A 10,167-nucleotide genomic window follows, 5' to 3' on the forward strand; every position below is an offset into this window, starting at 1 on the left:
ATAAGATTAAAGCTAGATCCTTATAAATCTTCCCAAGAATAGTACTCCCTTATGCAGACTGCTGCTCTAAAAATGCCACTAACACAGAACTCATTTAAACAAACTGCTCTACTATCTGGTGCTCTATTAACTGATGTAAAACATAAATATGGGAGAAAATTGGGAACATGGGAGAATGCTCTCTTAAGAGAAGAAATCCATAATCGACTGTTAATTATAATATTCATTTTATGTAAGTAGAAATTGTGAAATAAAAATATTTTCTCTATTTCTACTATTTTTTTAAACAAAATTTTCAGAATAAATTTATAAAACAATTTCTACAATTTTAAAGTGTATAAAAGTGATTAACAACAATCTATTTAAAATAAAGTTTTTAAATATAACCACAGCATACATTGTTAATCAAAACTTTTCCTCTTGCATATCATGAATTATTTTTCAACCTGAAAAATTTGGGCTAGTTGTGTGTTATTAATTTAAAAAGAAAGTTAAAGTTAATAAGGGCCATGCCATGCTACAATACGAAGGCGGACACATAAGACAGCACTGTAAGGGAGTGGCACAGGCAGCATTTCGAAGACTTTCATCATACTGAGAAAATCTAACACACGGCCCCGAAGTTAATAAAGCTATTATTTAAGGGCATAATATTTTAGTGTTTATCAGTTTTTTTTCTCATAGTTTACAATTATACAATCAAGCTTTGATATATTGGTTCATTCTATGGTAGATACTACTTTTAGGTCATTTATCTGTGTATGTATCTATCAACACAGTACCAAAACTAACTTTGGTAATAATAGGTTAACCATTTAATATGTTTTGTTTCACTTAGAATAAACAGATCAAAGGGCATAATGTAAAGTCCTCTTTAGGTTTGCTTCATTATTTTAATATTTAAATATTATGCATTATCTCAACTTAATAACGTGTGTTATACAGTGAGAATTCGAGTAACACCCACCTTAATGATATTGTTTACTTCATGGATCTAAAATTCATTTCTTTAATTTTATTAATAACCAATTCATTCATTTATGTACATACAAATGCATTTTTTGCATAAAAATTGACGTATAATAATAATTGAATTTAGATTATCCTATCAAACTAAACATGCGTTTACTCCCGCCAAAATTGGTATGGCTAGTACAGTCAGTGTTGCCATCTCTACATATTTAAAATAAATCAGATACAGAGTCAACAGACTAAAATAAACCAAGGTTTTACGTCATTAACCAAAAAAATAAACAATTTTAAAAACAATGAAAAATAACGCCCTGAGGTAAATTAAATTAACATATTAACTGCAATACAGTACATCAAAAATATTAGTATAATTACAAAATGACTTTTATTCAAATCAAAGTTATTTACAGAGAAACAAGAAATAAATCAAGAAGACAAGGTCTATATCAGGGTTGTCCAACCTTTTTTCCTAATGGGCCAAATTAGAAATTTAGGTATATTCAGAGGGTCACAAATGTACTTTATATAAATATATGTTTTTAAAAAAGTTCAAAATGTAAATATCAAATTTTAATAACAAATATATATAATTACAAAAAAACTGTATTATTGACAGTGAAAAAAGGAAATTATACTCACACAAAATAAAAATAAATTCAATGTGATTTTTGACATTGCCTTCCTTTTATAATATTGTCGATATCTGCTTTTATGGTACTAGTCTTAATCTAAGAATGTTAGTTAAATGGGAATCACTCAACCTATTTCTTTCAGCAGTTTTCATGTTTTTAATGCACGAAAAGAATTGTTCATAACGGTATGTACTGTACTACCCCAAATGTATAACAGTTCTCTAGATATGTGAGGTTAGCCGATTGGGGTGAGGAGTTTTTCGACAACCGAGCGGTCAATTCCGTCGTGCGGGAGTGTTAGGATTCACTGAGACAGGTTTCCATCATAAACCGTTTATTAAACATAGAAATTTCCTTACAAATTCCTTGATTGACGAGGTAGCATCACAAAACGCGCGGATAAAGTCCGAATAAAGTTCGAAAAGTTCTGTCTTCGTTACTTGTGGATGGACACTGACGGTGAAATACTCCGTAGACCACGGGGCGTTTATCACGGTTTTCGGCGACTTCTCGTTGGACGAACTAGCGAATCTGTAGATCGCTAGCAGGCACCCGGAGAACGATGTTTCCACAAGTTCCGAAATATTATTTTGCTTTCCAGAGATCTGAAACACGCATGTCCAGGAGAAGAAACACTACGCATCCAAGAACAAAGAACATTTTATGTCCTTGAAACGCTGGTTTTATAGAGTTTTTTAACCTTAGTCGCCTCTCCATTGGTCTCTCCTTGTCACCTGGTGAACATTCGAAACCTAACGGAGGGCGCGGGAGAGGTCAACGTTGCGACTGAATCTGATTCCTCTCTCGTCGCTTTTTCTCGACTTTATTCCTTTCCATTGTTTAACTAATTTACACAAAAATTTCCATTGTTCGATTGAGACATCTAATTCTTTCCATTCGAGTCTGAAAAGGAGCACTTTAAATATACGATCGACACCCCTCATTCGGACCTTTCAGTCGACCCCTGTTTGGGTCCTCACAGATAAAACAGTTTTCTAACACTAATTACGTCATTATGACATCAAAGTGTATCCAGTGAAACGAGAATAATTTTACGACATACTTTACCAAAATAAATGAGAATATACCTAGAAATTTTCGTGTACTGTTGGCCGCATAAAAATATTAAGTGGGACGCAGTACGGCCAGCGGGTCGCGGGTTGGACGTCCCTGGTCTAGATTATACTGATTTTGACAAATGAAACAGCTTGAATCTCTCCACCTTTAAGCTAACAGAACTATGCAGACAAAAAGCATTTAGCATTTTTGACAAGCATTTAACGAAAAACGTTCATCATTGGTACTTTCAGTAGCTAATAGAAAACCATTAATAGTTTCTGTGGTGATTGAAGCACCGCTTGAGTGTTAGTTGATTATATAAAATAATCGAAGCTTTATATCTCACCATGTAAATTTATTTACAATCATGTACTAGACTTTGTTTTACACTTATTGAGTAAAGCTCGATCGGTTACAAGCATGCGTCGTTACAGAACGTTCACTTGTCGCGAGCAGTGTAGCCAACAGAGAGAAAAAAGGAATATGGCGGACTGACTGCACATGTTTTTATATAGCCACCTGGATTTTCAGATGTAGCGCTAAGTTACAATTATTCGGCCTCCACAGTTTCCATTAAGAGTTTGCTGCGAATGTTGGTTTTAATTATTTTGGAAAATACTCTCTCGCACAAAGCATTGGAGAATAGTAATATCAATAGATGTAAAATAAACTTTTCCAAGTCTTTAATTTTTAAATTTAGCTTATATCATCTGGTAATTCACCTTGATTCTGTAAATACAAACGCTATTGAACATCAATAGATTATAGTTCTTTGGTCCAAAACTATACGTAGAGTACTCACAAGTCAGTAAAGGATAAATAGAATTTGGCTTCTTTTTTGATAATGTCAAATTAAATATACGCTATCCTCACTTCCTTAGCTGTTTACTTACAAATATAATCAAACACCAAACACTTGCTGAGCTTATTATTAATTTAATATCCAAACGCTTTCAGCCTATTTTTAATAGGCCATCCTCAGGAAATTACTGTTCTACAATCGAACACTCTTTAAATTTAAAATTGTCTAACATATTTTTTAAATCTTTACATTAAACTGTAAATATTAAATGTGTTTAAGAACACTCTCAGACTTTTGCAGCTCTTCTCACCCACGGACTTTTGTGGTGTTGAGGATACCCATGGACTTATGAAAAGTTCACAATGACAATCTCACATGTGTTACTCTGCTTTCTTATGTATCAATCTCATACAGGATTCTTCAAAGACTTTGATTGAAAATCTTCATGTCAATTGGAACATTGCTGTTCTAGACACTTTCTTTGCCACGGGTTTGATTTTTATATTTAATTTTTAATTGTTAATATAATATTACATATTAGCATTTATGCTTTATTGTTGTTTTACAGCAAACTGTTGTTATTTTATTAGCTGTTCTGACATTATTGTTATACTTTGTAACGGTATGTTCTAATTATACTTTGTATATATAACTCGGCATGTAAAACATCTGTAATACTCTTCTGGTAAAAAGACTTGCTAACTTCCATGTGTCAACCAATTGCTGATAACTATCGTAAAAACATACCAGTAAATTCTTATCGGTTGGGTTAAGTTACAAATCTACTCGTTATTCACCCAATCGGCCAAATATCTAGCGGGCGGGCGGCTAACAGCCCAGAACCGGTCCCGGTTAGAATTGGAAGTGTTATATGTGTAGCATCAACCCGAGGTCGTAGGCTTCCACCGGCTAAACCGGGTGAGGTTGGTGCTCTGTAAAGCGCGTGCGCAAATCTGGCTTTTTGGAATTTGACAATACAGAGATTCCACTCCGCCACTAATATTCGAATATACAATAGCAATCTTATTATTATTATTATTTTCACGTGTAGTATAGAAATTTGTAATAAGATAGATAATGCGATTATAATAAAATATTGTGCGATTATTTTGATATAATTAAAATTAATATGTATTTGTTTTTTATAAAATACAAGGGAAGCGGCACTTCCACCGCTTCTAATGACGGCACGCCACTGTCAAAAACTGACTCCAAAGATTTTTATATTTTTGGACTGAGGTGACCTTAAAACGTCCAGAAGGGCAAACAAAATTGGAATTTTTCCTCTTGTATTTATGGATGTTAGTGTGTGTGTATGGGGGAACACAATTTTGTCCACCAACTTTGAGTTTAATAACGGCTGTGATTTTTGTCGAAAATTTCTGAAATTTTGCAGGGATATTTGTGTATTAGGATGATTGATGCTATCCATTGGTCTCTCCTTGTCACCTGGTGAACATTCGAAACCTAACGGANTGAAGTTTATGGACTACGGCTGTTTGAAAGGTTTTCTTCCATAAAATTAATCGATTCCTAGACTAATTCGACTCAACATTTCCAAAACACGTATATTTTTTTGGGAATAATCCGTATAAACTATGCTATAAACAAAAAATTGTAGGCATTTATATAGAAAATATATTTCTTCTTGACTATACATTGAACTGTTTTACATTTTACGGCGAACGGTAGCCTACATAGAAAGGTCGACTTCGCCGGTGGAATTGTTATTGCCTCGTACAGCGTGTAAAAGGACAGAAAGTAGACAAAGACTCATCTATGTATGTATAGTCTAGAAGAAACATATTTTCTATATAAATGTCATAATTTGTCCTGGCAATTTTTTATTTAGAAAATTGTACGATTACTTACCGAGTGTGCACCGTTCGTCGTCGCCATTGCTTAAGCTTGTTTTCGTCGCGGAGTAGCGTACCAAACGGCGGCCGCGATTTCTGATAAGTTATTTTTCTGTGAAAACTTCGTTGAACTTTGAGACATCGTTAATAGAAATAATTTTTATGGCCGTTGAATGAGAAATGTTTCTTTCACAAGAAATGTATAAAATTAGTGCTGTATTAGACTTAAGGTACCTAATTTACATACTGTACAGATGATAGTAAACTCAACTTACTCGCCTAAACTCTCCCTATCATGGCGCTGGACGGCGGAAAGTATATATATAATATATAATATATAATAAAGTTACAATAAATTAAGTTAATATATAATTATATATACAGTACCTAATTTATATATAATTTATGTATAATACTGTACAGACGATAGTAAACTCAATTTACCCGCTTAAACTCTTCGTAGCGTAGCGCTGGACGGCGGAAAGTAGTTTGGCTGCCCGATGACGTTTTACCGAATTATAGTAGTTTTTTGCCATGTTTGTACGGATACCGTCGCAATTTTTTCGCCGTCATATAAGAATCCGAACTATAGGAACTCGTGTTATACGGGGGTCGACTGTACAGTAAACCCCCTATAACGCGGGTTCATATAATGCGGATTCGTATATCGCGGCGAAAAAATTGCGACCATATTCGTATAAAGACGCTAAAAGAGACTCGTAAAATGCAGTAAAACGTCATCGCTGACTCGTGTCACGACAGGATTTGTAGAATCTGAACCAATAGTGGACAAGCAGCCAAACTACTTACACACTATGGAGAGTTTAGGCAGGTAAGTCGAGTTTACTATCGTCTGTACAGTATACAAATTAGGTACTGTAAGTCTAATACAGCACTAATTTTATACATTTCTTGTGAAAGAAACATTTCTTATTCAACGGCCATAAAAATTATTTCTATTAATGATGTCTCCAAAGTTAACGAATTTTTCTCAGAAAAATAACTTATCAGAAATCGTGACCGCCATTTGGTGCGCTGCTCCGCGACGAAAACAAGCTTAAGCAATGGCGTCGTCGAACGGTGCACACTCGGTAAGTAATCCTACAATTTTTTGTTTATAGCATAGTCTATACGGATTATTCATAAAAAATTATACGTGTTGGAAATGTTGAGTCAAATTAGTCTAGAATCGATTAATTTTTATGGAAGAAAACCTTTCAAATAGCCGCAGTCCGTAAACTGCACACGTGCCGGGCTGTGATTGGCTCATGTATTTGAGGATTCCTACAATGCGAAATTCTTATAAAGTGGAACGTATCTACCGCGTTATAGGGGCGTCGACAGTATAGATTTTTTCTTACATTAAATTCCTAAATGAGAAATTAATCGTAGATTTAATATAAAACTTGGAAACAGTTGATATTTAAACAGATTGTTAAATAAAATGATAAACAATTCTGAATTAAAAACAGTGGTTTTTGTTTTGGACAGATGGGACTCGCGGAGGAATTTAAAAATTTATAAAAATAGAAGAGTGTAATTACCGTATTTGTTTTTCTTTTTAGATAATACTTTTAATTCTTTTATAAATGAAAAAAAAGAAAAAAAAAAAAAAAAAAAAAAAAATGAAAAAGGAGTAATAAAGAAATTAGGACGAAAAATTTAATCCCACAATAAAATAAATAAAATGTTATTTAATTACAGATTAATTTGCGAATAATTCCTTTTACTTTCCTGGCTGTTATATATAAAGGAGGTAAAGTGTGGCTATCGGTCAAAAGATGATCCCAAAGATTTTTTCGTTTCTTGATTCGGGAACGCAAAAAATATGGGGATTTTTTCTGTATGTATGGATATTACTGTAGTTTGTTTTTGGGAGGGCACGATTTTGTTCACCCTGTTTGAAATTTAATAACTCATGCGCCTTTTGTGGAAAATTTCTGAAATTTTACAGGGAGATTTGTGTATTAGGGATTGATGCTATTAAATTTTGGTTGTTAAAAATCAAAGGGATGGGGAGATAGATGGAAAACATGTGTCTTATCTCGAGTGGGATCAGACTTAATGAAGATTTTATTTCTTATTATAATTTTAAATTTTTATAAAGTTTATTTCTACCTTCAAAATTAAGCTTTTTGCCATTTTATAATAATTAATAAAATAAAACGATTTTAAAAATGAATGAAATCTTATAGCAGATGGCATTTAAACTATTTCCAGGAAAGTTACGCAAATAGTTACTGGATTTTTTCAAGTGGGAGAGAAAACATTTTTATCGTTGAGCTTCCATTGAGGATGACAAAATTTTAATGTCCGTTCTATTAACCTAATGTTACCAACCTTCTCAAATATTTATCCTAAAGAAACCTAGGCCCGCAAATGAACTTTTTCACTGATTTTTTCTTCATGTTTTGAATAAGTTATTATTTTACTTTATTTTATTTCCTCTTTCCTATTTTGTGAAAGAAATGAAAAAAAAAAAAAAAATATAGTAGAGAAAAATACAAATGTCAGCTAAATATTACAATTGCACGTCTTTTAATTACACATTGTCAACATTTACACCACGATTAATATTTAGTGTTTTTTCTTTCACATTTATTATATTTATTTTACAATAATGAAGAGATACGAGTTTAGTTATAACGGTTGGAAGTTATAGAATCATGCTGATAGATAAACGCATTAATAGATATATATTTTGTGAATTTCATTTTACATACGATTTAAAAAAAATTGTGCGTTAAAAATGCATTTAAAAAAGTCTATCTCAATTTGCTTATTTTTAATTATGTTTGTTCTTTGTATTATGTTTTAATTTGATAATTTCTTTATTTTTGTAATTTAATTGAGCACTTATTAAATGCTTAAATCCGTTACTTTATTATCACCTGACTTGATCTAATTCAAATCTATGACAATACTAATACTGACTAAAATAACCGATATAAATTTCTTTTTTTTAGAAGTAAGCAAAAAATTGCTAAGTTCTACTTAGCAATTTTTTGCTTACACAGGAACTCTATCACACAGGAACCCTATTAGATGAATAAAATAGACTTTATTTTGTTTAATGGAACGGATATGCATTTTGGGCTGTTTGTCCCTCTTCAGTCCATAATTGTACATTTGTTTGCTCCTAAATGCATATCCGTTCCATTATAAAAAATAATCCATTGTACAAAATAAAGTCTATTTTATTCATCTAATAGGGTTTCTGTGTGATAAATTCTACTTAGCAATTTTGTGTTTACTCCAAAGAACAAAAGAAAGAAAAAGAAGCAATCAAGTATTACAGATATAAATTGTTTAAAATTAATTCCAACGATTACTTTTCGGATGTTTACATTTATTTATGTGTGTATTTATTATGATTTATAGAAATTCTTGTAACTGATAAAGAAAACATTTCTAGGAATCCCGTAATTCCGAGCTCTAAAATTCAAGAACAGGATATTTCAGAATATTCATTAAAATCAGTTCTTAACAAAGAAGTAAGAATAGGTCTGTAGAGATAGATTTCTCTAGTTCTCAATTCTTCAATCATATCTAAAGTTATCATAAACACAGTCCCAAAACGCAGGAAATCGATTTTTCGACAACATTGCCATACTAGACCAATCATAGGACTCTAAACGATATAATAGTCTATGACCTTATATACGACAGAAAGAACTTTGAAGTAAAAAATATTTGGTCCCGATCACTGGTTTGGAAAATGCGCAGAAAAATATAATTTCTACTAAAAGGTCAAGATACTTTATAATAAAAAATTTTTCTGTGATTCAACAGGATATAAAGCGCAGCTGGAAGACGAATTACTTTTGACATCAAAATCATTCAATCAAAAATATGATTATATATCATTTTAAAATGTATCAAAAGAAATCTTGTGAATTGCTGAGAATAAGCTGAACGTTTATATATATATATAAAGCTAATTATTAAGCCCAAAAGCTAATTAACTTTTGTAAAGATTTACTCAATTAAATTAATTAATTGTAATCTAAAGCACAAAAATACTATTGAATTAATTGTATCAAGTTTCCATCAAATTTTATAAAAGAAAAATAGCAGTTCTAAACTCAGCTTATTTATATTCACAAGTATCCGAAACACAACACAAAATACGGTTAATTGACTTTAGGCCACTCCTATATCTATATTATTTTTAACTAATAACTGATAGAATAAACTATGAAACTGCCACACTTTTGAGAGCACCTAATTCAAGAATTTTTAGTTTTCTTTTCTATAGTGTTCAATATTACTGAATACTATTTCCAATAAAACTTTACCTTAATTCTGGAATACAGTAGAGCGTTGTTTATCCGAAAGCATTCCAGTCGCAAATTTAAATTTTCGCTAGTGCTGTGGCGCTACTATCTTTGGCTATATCTTGGGCTACTCCAATATTCTTTTTTTGTGGTGTGTGTGTGTTTTAGCTGGCAGCACTGGCACTATTGTGTGATGTTTTTCTGAGGACTGTGTGTCCTGTTGAATCGAACGTTTTTGATAGTAGATCAACTTCTAAAGTATATATTTTTTGGTTTTATATTCTTCAATACAGTAGACCCCCCCTATAACGCTTAGATACGTTCCACGCTAATCGAATTTTACGTTGTAGGAATGATTAAATACATGAGCCAATCGCAGCCTGATAGGTGTGAACTTTACGGACTAAGGCTGATTGAAAGGTTTTCTTCTATAAAATTAACCGATTCTAGACTAATTCCACTCAACATTTCCAAAACACGTATAATTTTTTGGGAATAATCTGTATAAACTATGCTATAAACAAAAAATTATAGGATTACTTACCGAGTGTGCACCATTCGACTACGCC

General features: G+C 32.1%; 1 long non-coding RNA gene across 1 annotated transcript in view; it reads right to left on the minus strand.

Moving 5' to 3' along the window:
* Nucleotides 1-1,137, minus strand: part of LOC111641712 — a 109,524-nt gene extending 108,387 nt beyond the window's left edge. The window contains exon 1 of the long non-coding RNA XR_002759456.1: nucleotides 968-1,137. This is a non-coding gene — a long non-coding RNA (uncharacterized LOC111641712). The remainder of the gene's footprint in view (nucleotides 1-967) is intronic.
* Between the last annotated feature and the right edge of the window lie 9,030 nt (nucleotides 1,138-10,167).

The sequence above is a fragment of the Centruroides sculpturatus genome, unplaced genomic scaffold, assembly GCF_000671375.1.
Source record: "Centruroides sculpturatus isolate CEXI.00-Female unplaced genomic scaffold, Cexi_2.0 scaffold52, whole genome shotgun sequence".
Lineage (NCBI taxonomy): Eukaryota > Metazoa > Arthropoda > Arachnida > Scorpiones > Buthidae > Centruroides > Centruroides sculpturatus.